A 14,489-nucleotide genomic window follows, 5' to 3' on the forward strand; every position below is an offset into this window, starting at 1 on the left:
GGTTGACTCAGCTGTTCGTGACATGCAAACACTTCCGCCGGACCGGGACTCGAATCCGCATTTCCCGCTAATCACGAGCGACCACCTTAACCACTTTGACTATCCGAGCGCGCCTTCAGGACCGACCCCAGTTTCCTTACGTCATGGAGTCCACAACCCTTAAACTCCCACTTTTCTGAAGGGCATTGTAATGTGTAGATACAGATCCTATATAAACGCAGACATCGTAACCATTAGTGATATATCTGCGCGTCGACGGGCTAAAAAGACGATAAAATGTGTGTCTCTCAATGTTCGGGAATCACGAGATGTGCGAACATAAGGGTTGTGGGGTCCGTGATATATGGAAGTCTGGGTCGGTCCTGGAGACGTTCTGGGATAGCCGAAGGTGTTAGGGCGACCGCTCGCGAAAACCGGCAAAGCCGGCCGAAGTGGTCGAGCGATTCTAGGCGCTACAGTCTGGAACCACACGACCGCTACGGTCGCAAGTTCGAGTCCTGCCTCGGGCATGGATGTGTGTGATGTCCTTATGTTAGTTAGGTTTAAGTAGTTCTTAGTTCTAGGGGACTGATGACCTTAGACGTTAAGTCCCGTAGTGCTCAGAGCCAATTTTTTTTCTGCCTCATCTACTTATAACAATTTTGTTCAGGCAAATCGGATGACATTAAATTTAATTCACCGTGTAACGAGAGACACGTGTTGCTTGGAGCGATCGACATCTAAGTGGTTGTGGATAGCCAGAGGGAGGGTAAACTTGATACACACAGCGGGTCGCGAAAACCCCTCTATTTACTTCATTGCTATATGAACGTGACAGGACTCACTTGGATTCCCTGTCAACCAAGGTAAGACCGGGTTCGCGGTATTCGGCACTGTTTGTTCTGTAGAAGACTGAGGGTGGTAGTCTCAGGCGCTGGGTGCCACCTACTACTTTACGGTGAGGAAGCACAAATCTTGGAATGTGTAGGACTACGCGGTGAGAGAAGATGCCTCGCAAAGTTTCCGTCACATTGGTCACCCGTCTGGAAAGTCAGGAGTGTATAAACAACGCTCTGGTTCGTCGATCGCCCACTGACGTCAGACAGAAATTTCTAGAGTAAACTGGCGAGGAACATTCGCTTTGACTGGCCAGCGTCTGGAGATATTCTGTGGTGGGAATTTATTAAACGTTGCGGTTTTCAAGCTACGAGATTATGTCTCCGGTTGCTGAAAACTCCTAGATCATTGCCGAATAAAATGGTTTATCGTTCTTTATAGAAGTTTTGGGAGTCAATGAAAAACATGAGTCTTTTTAAGGTCCTCTTTAACATACCCCCCCCCCCCCCCCTTTTGACAAAATACAGACTAAGTCACTGCATGTGTAGGTCTACGAGAACTAAACTTTCCTGGCAGATTAAAACTGTGTCCCAGACTGAGACTCGAACTCGGGACCTTTGCCTTTCGCCGGCAAGTGCTCTACCAACTGAGCTACCCAAGTACGACTCATTCCAGAATGAAATTCTTACTCTGGAAACATGCTCCAGGCTGTGGTTAAGCCATGTCTCGGCAATTTCCTCTCTTCCAGGAGTGCTAGTTCTGCAAATTTCGCAGGAGAGTTTCCGTGAAGTTTACAAGGTAGGAGACGAGGTTCTGGCAAAATTGAAGCTGTGAGGACGGGTCGTGAGTCGCGCTTGGGTAGCTCAGCTGGTAGGGCACTTGCCCGCGAAAGGCAAAGGTCCCGAGTTCGAGTCTCGGTCCGGAAGTTTCATGTCAGCGCACACTCCGCTGCAGAGTGAAAATCTCATTCTACAAGAGCTGGTCAAGAAAACAAAAAATGGCAAGTAACTGCAGAATGAGTGAAGTGGTATCCATGTTGTTGTTGACTCGAAGACTGGTACGCCGTGCCGTACCTGAAACAGGAGAACACGCCAGTGTTTACTAAGCCCCTGCTATGCCACCGTTCTAGTGACACGGCAGCCGTCCACTGCTATGGGAGGGTACGGCAGTTCGACGGCCGCCGTGCGCCGTTTGCACGGCACCGGTCCGTGCCACATAGACGTGGAATCCGCCACATGGCTGACCCTACCACGTCTACGTACACGCTGCCACACAGATGCCTGCCGAACAAGAACTAAATGGACCGGGTGACAGCAAAGAGCCCAAAATTCGGGCAACTAACAGCCTTCCTCGCGGTTCCCACACATGTGGTAGCGCCGGAGGACCTGCTCGAGGGCCGCGGCGGGTTGTTTTGGAGTACCGTATCGTAAACTGGCGGCGCGGCTGCAGCTGGATCGTGGCCGTGGCCTACATCGCGTCACATCGGGCCGGGTACCGCTCGCCGGCGGTCAGCGCCGCCCCGCGTGACGCGACTGCGCAGGCGCGCGCGCGCGCTTCGTGTCCCGGACGAGTATACAGCGGGCAGCGGACCGCGGCCAGCGGCTACAGCCGGCCCCGCGTCCGGTTTCGTCCCGGGCGGCTCTCCTCCCCGGCAGCCGCGCAGCTGTCAGCTCTCCGCCAACACTGTGGCGAAGAGACAAACTGCGAACCTGCAGCATCGTTCCAGTGATTGGAGGCGACACCCACGTGACAAAAATCGCCTAAGAGGTCTTCTGGTCCTCAGCCCGTAGACCTGTTTGATGCAGCTCTCCATGCTAGTCTATCATGTGCAAACCTACATCCCTCCGCAACTGCTGCAACCTACTTCCATTTGAGCATGTTTACTGCACCCATGCCTTCGTCTACCTCTACAATTTTACTCCCACCATACTTCGCTCCATTAACAAATTGACTGTTTTAAGTTCATCAATTGAAGACATAAAGTATGTAAATGAGTCCACGATCATGTTATGCCACATTATTTATGAAGTCTGAACTCATCACAAAAACTGTACATTTCACAATTACCGGTTTTCCGCCACTTTTATCTTCAGATACGTGAAAATCTGTATATCTAGGTACGTAGTAAGGTACATACTATCTGCTCACTTTTATTCAGATTGACGTTTACCTTATGGCTCGGGATGTATCCTACCAATCGATCCCTTCTTTTAATCAGACTGTGCCAAAAATTTGTCTTTTTCCCAATTCGATTCGTTGCTTCCTCGTTAGTTGTCCCATTTATCCACCTAATCTACAACATTCTCCTGTAGCACCAGGGATCAGTTAGAACATCGACTTCGCTGCAGTCCACACTTACCGACATTGGTCAACAGGCTAAGTCAACTGAGAACAGATGGCTGTGAAGTCCAATAGTTTACCAGTCTCTTCATAATGTTACCAGTCACTAATTCGATCTTGTGTTCCGACTCTAATGACTTCGTTGTCCTTCCGCTCTTCCGAGTAAATTTCCCATAAAGTGTCCGCGGCTCGTGCGGTAGCGTTCTCGCTTCCTGCGCACGGGTCCCGGGTTAGTTTCCCGGCGGGATCAGGGACTTTCTCTGCCTCGATATGACTGGCTATTGTGTGTCTTTCATCATCATTGACTCGGAAGTCGCCGAAGTGGCGTCAGCTAAAGAGGACTTGCAATACGGCGACCGAACAACCCCGCATGGGGTCTCCCGGCCAACAATGCCATACGATCATTTCATTTCATTTCCCATAAAGTATGTCACCCGAGCACAATATTCGGCACGGTTCTGAGATTTTATATTGAACTTATAGTTCCAGCTCGAGCTGAGGTACTTGAGCTGCACTTCTTCTCGTGCGGGTTCAGTGACAATAACCACATGACACAACTTGAGATTAGCAATTTTTACACATTAAACTGTTTCATTAAAAAATACGCTTATCAGAACACTAGAACGGTGTGTTTTTTGCAAGTATCCACCGTTGTTCCCTAGTCTCAACTGACCATCTCACGATGCGCAGTGGACAGAGAAGAGAGGTGGCCAGACCATGAATGAACCAGAGTGTCCATATGCTGACCCTTAGTTTGCCACATTTCGTGCATTTTCTAGATGGCCTTGCGAACTCATGTGGGGGCTGCTACACTGGTTACCCATTTCCATCTCAGAATCTTAACTTAAACCGTAAAACCACGCAGAATTTAGTTCACAGTTCGCCTGCCGCGACTAACACTTATTTTTTGTTCCGAAGCAACATATATTTACATTTGTTCTCTGCTAACAAGGGAACCTCCCCATCGCACCCCCCTCAGATTTAGTTATAAGTTGGCACAGTGGATAGGCCTTGATAAACTGAACACAGATCAATTGAGAAAACAGGAAGAAGTTGTGTGGAACTGTGAAAAAATAAGCAAAATATACAAACTGAGTAGTCCATGGGCAACATAGGCAACATCATGCACGGTGTGAGCTCAGGAGCGCCGTGGTCCCGTGGTAGCGTGAGCAGCTGAAGAATGAGAGGTCCTTGGTTCGAGTCTTCCCTGGAGTGAAAATTTTACTTTATTTATTTTTGCATAGTTATTATCTGTCCGTTCGTTCATTGACGTCTCTGTTCACTGTAATAAGTTTAGTGTCTGTGTTTTGGGACCGCATCGCAAAGCCGTGCGATTAGTAGACGAATGGACGTGCCTCTCCAATGGGAACCGAAAACATTTGATCGCAAGGTCATAGGTCAACCGATTCCTCCACAGGAAAACACATCTGATATATTCTATACGACACTGGTGACTGCATGTGCGCCACATGACAGGAATATGTTGTCGACCCACCTAACTTGTACACTTGGCGATTCTTCTACCTTGCCCGATTTAGGTTTTCTTGTGGATGTGATAATCACTCCCGAAAAAGTGATGAAAACATAAGAGTTTGTCACATAAACTGAAAATAAAAAATAAAAATTTTCACTCAGTGGAAGATTTGAACCAAGGACCCTTCGTTCCGCAGCTGCTCACGTTACCACGAGACCATGGCGCTCCTGGGCTCCTATTGGCCTTGATGTTGTATATGTTGACATGAACTACTCAGTTTGTATATTTTGCTTATTTTTTCACAGTTCCACACAACTTCTTCCTGTTTTCTCAATTGATCTGTGTTCAGTTTTTCAAGGCCTATCCACTGTGCCAACTTATAACTAAATCTGAGGGGGGTGCGATGGGGAGGTTCCCTTGTAAGCAACGTGCAGTGTGTGACGGACGATACATATTCTAACGGCTCAAAAGTATCTAGACACGCCTACGTTATGCGGAATCGCCCCCGAAGGCGTAGAGTATCGTGATTCCAACAGAGAAGCAGCAGAGCATAACGAGTCGGTCAGAAGAGCTCCGAAACTTCGAATGTATTTTAGTCACTGAATGTCACCTGAACGACAAACACGGAGACTTGATGTACTGACGGAATGGCGCCGTCGAGCATTCCGGAAATTAGTTGTTGAAATCGCGTCAGATCAACAGAAGGGATCACTCGTGCGATAGAAACTGTTACCAGCAATTCAGGTAACATAATTACTGTGCGTATTGAGTTGAAAATAATGGGGCACGACGGTCGAGCAGCTCCTCCTACGCCATACTTTTCTGTAGTCAGAGCTAAGCAATGCTTGAAATGGAGTAAAGAGCGATGACGCTGGACAGTGGATGACTGGAACAAGTGATTTGAAATGATGAATCACGCTATACCCTGTGACAAAACGATGGAAGGGTTGAGTTTCTTGAATGGTTGAACAACGTTACCTATCGTCAAGTGCAGCGCCAACAGTGACGTACAGGCGAGATTGTCTGATGCTATGGGACTGTTTTTCACGGTTAGGGTGTGGTCATCTTTTTGCGCTTAAGAAATTCGGTGGCATCTGAGCTTCGACAGCTTTGTACTCTGTGTACAGTAGAGAAACAGTTCGTGTATAATGACTGTGACAGCATGACAGTATGTCTTGTCATATAGCAGCATCTGTGGTGCATGAACAACATTTCTGTAATGGACTGGCCGGTCAGACAACCCGACATCAACCCAGTAATACACCATCGGGATTAGTTAGAGCGTCGTCTTCGCTCCTGCCCCAGTCTCCATCCTCACTATCTTCTCCGGTTTCGGCTCTTGAGGAAGAATGGGTGCCATTGGTCTACAGGCATTTCTGTAGTCATTAAAAGTGTACCGAGCAGAGTTCAATCCGTCATAAACGCAAAGGATCGACACACCCCATATTAATGTCGACTCATAGGTGTCCAGATACTTTTGATCAAATAGTGTATGTGAATCACATTCTCCAAACTTGATCCAGTGGTGGAAGGTACGCAGGAAAGCAACCTGGCTGAAGCCTTGTGTGCAAGCCCAAATTTATCTAATTTCACGGCCTTGGTAGCTTGAAGGAAATATCATATTTCTTCAATGGTATCACATGTGACATCACGAAATTTGGTGATTAAGATAGTCTACCATCCCCAACAGATTTCGTGTAGCCTCTCCCATTAAAGATTGCTGGTATGCCCCTGCGTTGAGTAAAGTAGGTTGTAAAGAGCATACAGCTCTTCTTTGAATTTTCTACATAACTTTTGTTAACCCAGTAATCTAAGTTCGAATATAAAAAATTTCCCTGAGACCGAAAGCTACTGTCCACGAATCAGCAAGGTTTTGGAAAGCATCGGTAGTGCGAAACTTAGCGTGCCCTATTCTCAGATGATACACTGCCAACAGTCGCTGAAGGGCAAGGCAGAGTCCATATTTCTAGATTTCCAAAAATCATTTGACACGGTGCTCCACTTCAGATTGCTAACGAAGGAGTGAGTACATGGAATAGGTTCCCAGATATCTAAGTAGCTCGAAGAGTTCTTAAGCAATATAATCTAATACGTTGTGCTCGACAGCGAGTGTTCAAGCGTATATCCAGGGGTGCTATTATGTTCTGTACACATAAATGATCTGACGGACAGGGTGGTTGCAATCTCTGGTTGTTTGCTGATGATTCTGTGGTGAGAGCAGGTTACCGCCGTTGAGTGACTGCAGGAAGATAAAAGATGACTTAGATAAAATTGTGCTGAATTCCATCTAGCTCTAAATGTAGGAAAATTTAAATAAATGCAGATGAGTAGGAAAAACAAATCAGCAATGTTAGAGCATTACATTAGCATTTTCCTGCTTGACACAGTCGTGTCGTTTGAATATCCTGACGCAACGGGAACGTGCGTGTGAGCATTGTGGTAGGCGAATGGTCGACTTCGGTTTATTGCGAGAATTTTAAGAATGTGAGGTTCATCTGTAAAGCAGACCGCATATAGGACGCTAGTGTGATCTGTTTTTGTGTATTGATCGAGTGCTCCAAGTCGGATCAAAGCAAGACATCGAAGCAGTTCAGAGATGGGCTGCTATATTTTTTACCGGCGAGTTAAAAAGCAATGTACAGGTGCTGACAGATTGAGTACCAGAGTCCTTTATTTTCAATAAAAGAAAAGGGAAGTTTTTTTTTAAATGCGTGAGCTACGGATGGCAATGGATCTTCACAAAGCCGAACACGGGCCCTGGGTTGGCGACACATCAGATTTTTCCAGTATGTGCCGCTATCCCACGGCTTGTTCACGTGCTCGACGAACAAACAATCTTTCTGCTGACGGGGTGATGCTTAGGGAAGCGTCGCTTGCCTAGGCAGAGCTCCTACAGCAGCCAATCAGAAAGGTCCAGGAGATCACGTGTGAGCGCCCACCGCGCCGAGCTGCGCGAACGAGGCGTGTGGATCGCTCTCTTTTACTGAAAGGCCCCCGACGAGATCAGACGCATTGGTCGGTTGCGTCCGTGCACTTTTCGAGCCCTGGCTCAATCTGTTTGCGCCTTAGGGCTGCTAAACTCACATAACCCGGCTAGGTAATCAGTAAATGTTTTCTCGATGTACGGGAGGCAGTTTGCCGAGTTGAAAAATTAACACTTGTTCTTTTTTAGACCCCACATCCTGACATGCACACTAACACGCAGGTGTTACGGAGATGGTTCGGGAACTCAAATGGGGAATGCCTGGAGGGAAGGCGACGTTCTTTTCGAGGAGCACCACTGAGAACATTTAGAGTGAGGAATTTGAAGCTGACTGCAAAACGATTGTACTGACTCGAACATACATTTCGCACAAGGACCACGAAGATAAGATACAAGAAATTAGGGCTCATACGGAGGCATGTAGACAGTCGTTTCTTTCCTCGCTCTGTTTGCGAGTGGAACAGGAAAAGAAATAATTTATAGTGGTTCAGGGCATAGTTCGCCACGCACAGTACGGTAGCTTGTAGGGTATGTATATAGATGTAGGAGTAGAGGAGAGGATATGTAAACTGGTGGTTAATATTCAATAACTGAACTAAAGTTTTAGAAGACGTATCTTTCTCGGGTAAGTTCACTTTCTTATGTTCTTCTGATTCACCTAGAAACATGTCGGATATGACAGATCCTGGGGAGTGAGCGACGATCGTGTTGTCAAATGATATCGCATTTGAAGAGAAGTTTGTTTTAGATATTAAGTAGCCCACTTATATGAACTGCCCAAGAAAAATTTGGAAATTTGTGGTAAGGTCTTATGGGACCAAACTGCTGAGCTCATCGGTCCGTAAGCTTACACACTACTTAATATAACTTAAACTAACTTACGCTAAGGACGATACACACACGCCCATGTCCGAGGGAGGACTCGAACCTGCGACGTGGGAAGCCGCGCGGACCGTGACAAGACACCTTAGACCGATCGGCTACCCCGCACGGCGAACTGCCCAAGAAATTATGCCTGTAATGGTTAAGGAAACTGCGGAGATCCATAACTACGGCGCATCGAACGGAATCTGAACTCGGCTGCTCCAGAGTACGGGTCCTGCGGGTTACCTCTGAGGCCCGAATGCCCATCATCTGCTGACAACCACTAACAGCAACAAAGAAGGTGGTGCCTGGTAGAGAGCGGTAGGCACGGACGATGAAGCCGTCGCCGGTTTTTGCGGCTACAGGAGGGCGCGTCAGGGCACACCGATTGACGGCAGCGACTCCCGGAACCAATCGGAACACGAGGCGGCCGCAAAAACTCAGCCCGGAGTCCATTACCGGCCCGCACGGCCGCAGCAGCCGGGTGCCACTTAGCAGACTGTTAGCCAGCGGCCGGCGGCACCGCGCCACTGTCACCGAGGTGACCCCACTGTCAGTGTCAGCAGTTACAGCTGACACCACTTCTGGTATAATCGAACGTTTCCTTGTTTTACGAACTGCATTCGGGTGTTCAGCCTAGTTGAGAATTCCCTTTTGTGCACAATATTTCGATGAGCGGCCCAGTCATCTTCTTCTGGTACTGGGACTGTTGCTTTGCGTATTTGCTGCCTCGACTATAAATAGTCTATGAAGTGTGATTTTACCCATACTGGATGAGAGGTCGTGGTTGTGAATGTCAATGTTAAAAAATAAATCGGCTCAACCACTAGTTTATAGTGTAAAACACTAAGATTGACGCGTTTCGGAAGTCAAGCTTCCATCATCAGAATAATAAAAAGAAGAAGAACCTGTTAAAACTCGCTAAAATGGAACATGCACCAGGCACAATAAAATTGATAATAAAATTAAAACATCGTGGCTACTTCCCTTGTTGCAGCCGTGTCTTCCAAGGTGTATCTCCACATAGTCGTCAAAATATAAAAAACTCTAAAATGGTGTCGCCTATGGTGTTCAACATCTAACCACATGGGTCTCTCCTCTATCGTCGTAAACCGCCCGTGCGTCTTCGTTGATACCACACACCACGTAGCCAAACACGACACTGAACGCGAGTGAGCTCACGCGCAAGTAAACAAGGAAGTCACAGAGATGTCTATACAAACAGATAACGTATACATGTTCCAAGGACCTCATGAAATAATGGTATCCTACCAATTGCTAAAAATGTAGTTACTAAAAGAAACCAGTGAAATGTTTGAAAAAGGTATTTGCATCAGCAGTTACCTGTTCATTCAGTGTGTTCTGATTATCCATACTATGTACCGTAATTTCGAGCTTTTCTAGTAGATCCAGCTTTTTGCCTTTGTCCTGTCTATGTAAAATAACGAGATCTTGATCTATTCCCAACATGGGGTGTCCCGTTTCCCAAACATGCGTGGCTACAGCTGACTTTTCGAAATTATTAAGCCGGAAAGCATCGCTGGTTTCTTTTAGTAACTACATTTTTCGCAACTGGTAGGATACCATCATTTCATGACGTCCTTGGAACATGTATACGTTATCTGTTTGTATAGACATCTCTGTGACTTCCTTGTTTACTTGCACGTGAGCTCACTCGCGTTCAATGTCGTGTTTGGCTACGTGGTGTGTGGTATCAACGAAGACGCACGGGTGGTTTATGACGATAGAGGAGAGAGCCATGTGATTAGATGCTGAACACCATAGGCGATACCATTTTGAAGTTTTTTATATTTTGACGATTATGTGGACATGCACCGTGGAAGACACGGCTGCAACAATGGAAGTAGCCACGATGTTTTAATTTTATTATCAATTTTATTGTGCCTGGTGCATGTTCCATTTTAGCGAGTTTTAACAGGTTCTTTTTACTTTTTATTATTCTGATGATGGTAGCTTGACTTCCGAAACGCGTCAGTCTTAGTGTTTTACACTATAAACAAGTGGTTCAGCCGATATATTTTTTAACATTGAAGTTTATGAAGTATTAGCTTGGTACACAAGTTCGTGGAGTTTTCGTTTTAAATGTTGGTATTCCGGTTGCTACGGGTTCATTTATCGATTGCCATTTTTTATTTGTAGTTCACTGTGCTATTCGAGATTACATATTGTCATTTTGCATTTGGAAATAGCGAATGGAGCTGTGAACGCTTGAAACTGGAGTGCCAAGTGCAGAAATCGGAATATTTCCGACTTTTTTTCCTGTTTGAGTTCAGTAGAGGGGTGACACCAGCGGAAGGTGTACTGCTTGCTCGTCGTCAATTATTGGCTCATGAACAACACCACCATTCCTATCCAGAACAGTTACTGGTGACGAGAAATGTTGTCTTTATGCTAACATAAGGCAAGGAAAGGAATGATTGAACCCAAACAAAGCAGCAACTTCCCGTACAAAGACCTGAGCGCATCCACGAAAGCTAACGTTATGCATCTGATGGAACAGCGACGCATTGTGTACTACGAATTGCTTCTCCGAGCTGTAACCATCACTGCTGACATTTTTGTCAACAACTGAAGCGGTCTGACGCAGAACAACAACGACGATCAGAAAGACTGCGTGAAGTGGTGCTACTCCACGATAACACCTGCTCGGCTTCTTCTAGACTGATAAAATACATTATACAGCAGTTGAGTTGGGAAGTCTTTCCACACCCACTTTACTCACCTGATCTTGCGCACTCTAGTATTCATCTTTCCCGCTCCCTGTCGAAGAACCTTCAAGAAACTTCCTTTCCGGATGGAAATGTGCTCCTAAGATGGATCGACTAGTTTTTCGCCTCAAAATCAAATGATTTCTACAGCCGCGGAAAAGATTGCCCCAAACGTTGGCAGACTTGTGTATAGAGAAGGAGTATATATTATCGACGACTTAAGTCTCTGATATGTGTATCTGTTGTGCTTGTTAAACTTATGGAAAACCGCTACGGAACTTAAGCACAAAGCTAATACTTGTTGGTGTCGCGCCATTATTTATAGGCGTAATCGATTCCAAAAGCGAGCTACCCCGTTTTATGCTCATTTGTTTTTAGAACCCGCACCGATATTCTGTGGAACACAATCTGTCAGCTTTCTCCAGAGGTAGTGTCGGGAATGGCCGGCGAGATATTAATAAATTGACTGCCGGACCCCAGGACTTTTTTAATCGAAATCTCGGTTCCCGTATGCTAGGTTTTCCAACATCTTCTTAATTACGCTGCTTTATTCCAAAAGCAATGATCGGCGACAGTTGAATCGCTTGGCTCTTTGCCGCTGATGTTCCTTGTGCATCTCCTCTACTGCTCTAATAGTCTGTCCCACGTAAGCAATGCCACATTCACATGGAATGTGGTACGCATTGGCTTTCGGAGGCCCAGATTGTCTTCAACATAACAAAGAAGACTTTTTAGCATTCCATGTTTCCAGAGAAGTATACCGCTCTTCCCGGAGACTGGGCCAGCGTCAGGCAGTTAGGCGAGTCTCGGCACATCTTTCTGAACCTCTTCTTCGCGCGTTATTGATTTTTACTGTAATTTTCACTTAGTTTATCGGTCTGCGTTTCCAGTAGACCCATTTCGCAACATTATTCGTTGGTGTAATCCTTCGGCGAAGCACTCCCCTTCTGACAGCGTTAGAGCTCTATGGACCAGTCAGACTTCAGCACGAAATTTCTTTGTGGCGGATGGTGATGGCTCGTGGCCTGCAGACAGTGTACTGGGATTTTCTATATACACATCGTTTCGCGATGCCGTCCGTTCTTCTGTTAACCAAGTTCCATAGTGAAGTTTATATCATATGGAAGCAGTTTCAATTTAAAGAAGACTTTGGGTCCAGCATAATTTATTAATTTCTTGCGAACTACGTCATCCACCACAGTCCGAAAACACTGAAAAATGGAAGTTTCACGAAATATCAATGTAGGCTCAGAAAACAAATGAGGGGATAGTGTACGCTGGGAGTCGGACTCGACTATAAATAGCGGTCCAACAACAACAATACTTCAGTGTCGCTTAAGTCCAGACAACGAACCCGCAGCACCTGAAAAAATATTGTGCATAAAATGAACGACTCGGCTGAACAGCCGATAGCATGCCATTAACCAGTCAGAGCTAGAAAACTTGAGAGGTCACATGTCGTTCTTTTGCTTGTCGCCTGATTAGTTTTTGACTTCCTGTCACCATATACGAAGGGAAATTATTTTATTAGCCTCTTTATAGAAATATTCTTAGACATTAATTTGCACTCGGACACTCTTCGTAGGACACTCCGGTACTACGAGCTTTCTATTACTCCAAATAAAATATTTCACATCTGTCTCGGATGGATAGTTGTTGACTACTTGTATTTATGAAGAAAAGTGAAGCCACGTGGCGTGCAGATACTCAGCATACGTGGGTGTTTTATACACACGCCGACTCGGAATGCCGTCCGCCCTTCTCTTAACCAATTTCCATAGAGAATTTTATATTAATGTTTTTATATTTTTATGCTTTAAAATGATACTAAACATTGCTGAATACAGACTAAAAGTTAATATCAAACAATTTCTTAAAGGAGACGAATCTATAGTGAGGGAAGTAAAGCGAGCAGGACAAGCTATAACAATACTACTTTTTTGTGAAAACAAAACTAGAAATGAACATAAAAACATTCATGAGACTCATTGTCCTAGAGAAAGATGTTGGCAGAAGGAACTACAAGGTATTTATTGGAGAACAAAACGGAAATAGACTGGAGAGACTGAAAGCTGCGGCATAGTTTATACAGGAATTTGAGTTCATACAGTGACGCTAATGGTATCAAGACATGTGACTGCTTGGGATAATATCGCCATATCATAGGTCTGCCACAGATAACCAAACATAAAAAATGTATAAAAAGTATGTTCTTCACTGTAACTCGCAGTTCATGATGTCACGTTCATCATTTAAAAATCTGTTATGAGTATTTCTTAGACATTTGTAGTTTCACTGAAGATGGTGCACAATTGTTATCTGTGAGGAAATTGTTCATGTAAGAAGAAGGTAAATACGTCAAATCCTTTAAGCAGTGGTTAATGTCCACGTGTTATAGGCGGTATGTATGTTTGCAAGTGTACTCTGTACTTACTATCGTCAAGAGTCACGTAGAGAGGTACCCCACAAACTTCTTCACTCATGGAAAGCATCCAAACTCTCAGTCTAATCTCTTGCTATTCAATGGTAGCTGCAAGTTCGGAAGATTCACTTTTACTGTTATTGAGGCATGACAAAAAGTACGGGCAAGCTTTTTGTAGAAAGTCTCATTTCATTATATTACATCGGCTTTATGAAATACATAGTGTTTTTCTCCCATTAAAACAAAACATTCAACATAGTCAAGAAACATTTATATGGTCTATGTTATGTAACTGAGACAGTCCCCTATCTATAATGATCTTACAAATGACGACTTTTTAAAAATATTACTGTTTCATTTTTAGAATTCACAGCAACTTTCCTAAATAATTCAATTTCTCTGGGAGCTTCTTGAATAGTTGTAAATTAAGTTTTCTTTAAATGTTTTTTTTAAATGTTTATTTCATACGGTCTAGAGTGGTTTTTTAATTGTTTGCACAAACATTTTGCACTGCCTTCGTGTCATTATAGTTTATGTATCTGTTACTGAAACCTCTTTCCCAACCCTTTTGATCACATGAAATTGCTACGTACTGTCATCTGTGTAATGGAGATTAAAGTGAATCTGCTTTTCCAGTAAGAGGGCCGGCGTCAGTGTGGCGTGTGAAAATCTGTTCAATTCGCCAACATGTCTGGAAATGTCATTTAAAGTGTAAACTGTGTCCACTTTATCACTTTACGGCAGCGTGGGAAGTTGTCAGCCGGATTAGCGTCCACCTCAGCGAAGTTATTTGAACTTTCTCCCGCAATCAGGAGGCACAAAACATTGAAGTTCAGTCTCGTAGTTGACGCTCGTAGTTAA

The sequence above is a fragment of the Schistocerca serialis genome, chromosome 1 (genome assembly GCF_023864345.2).
Source record: "Schistocerca serialis cubense isolate TAMUIC-IGC-003099 chromosome 1, iqSchSeri2.2, whole genome shotgun sequence".
NCBI classification, from domain to species: domain Eukaryota; kingdom Metazoa; phylum Arthropoda; class Insecta; order Orthoptera; family Acrididae; genus Schistocerca; species Schistocerca serialis.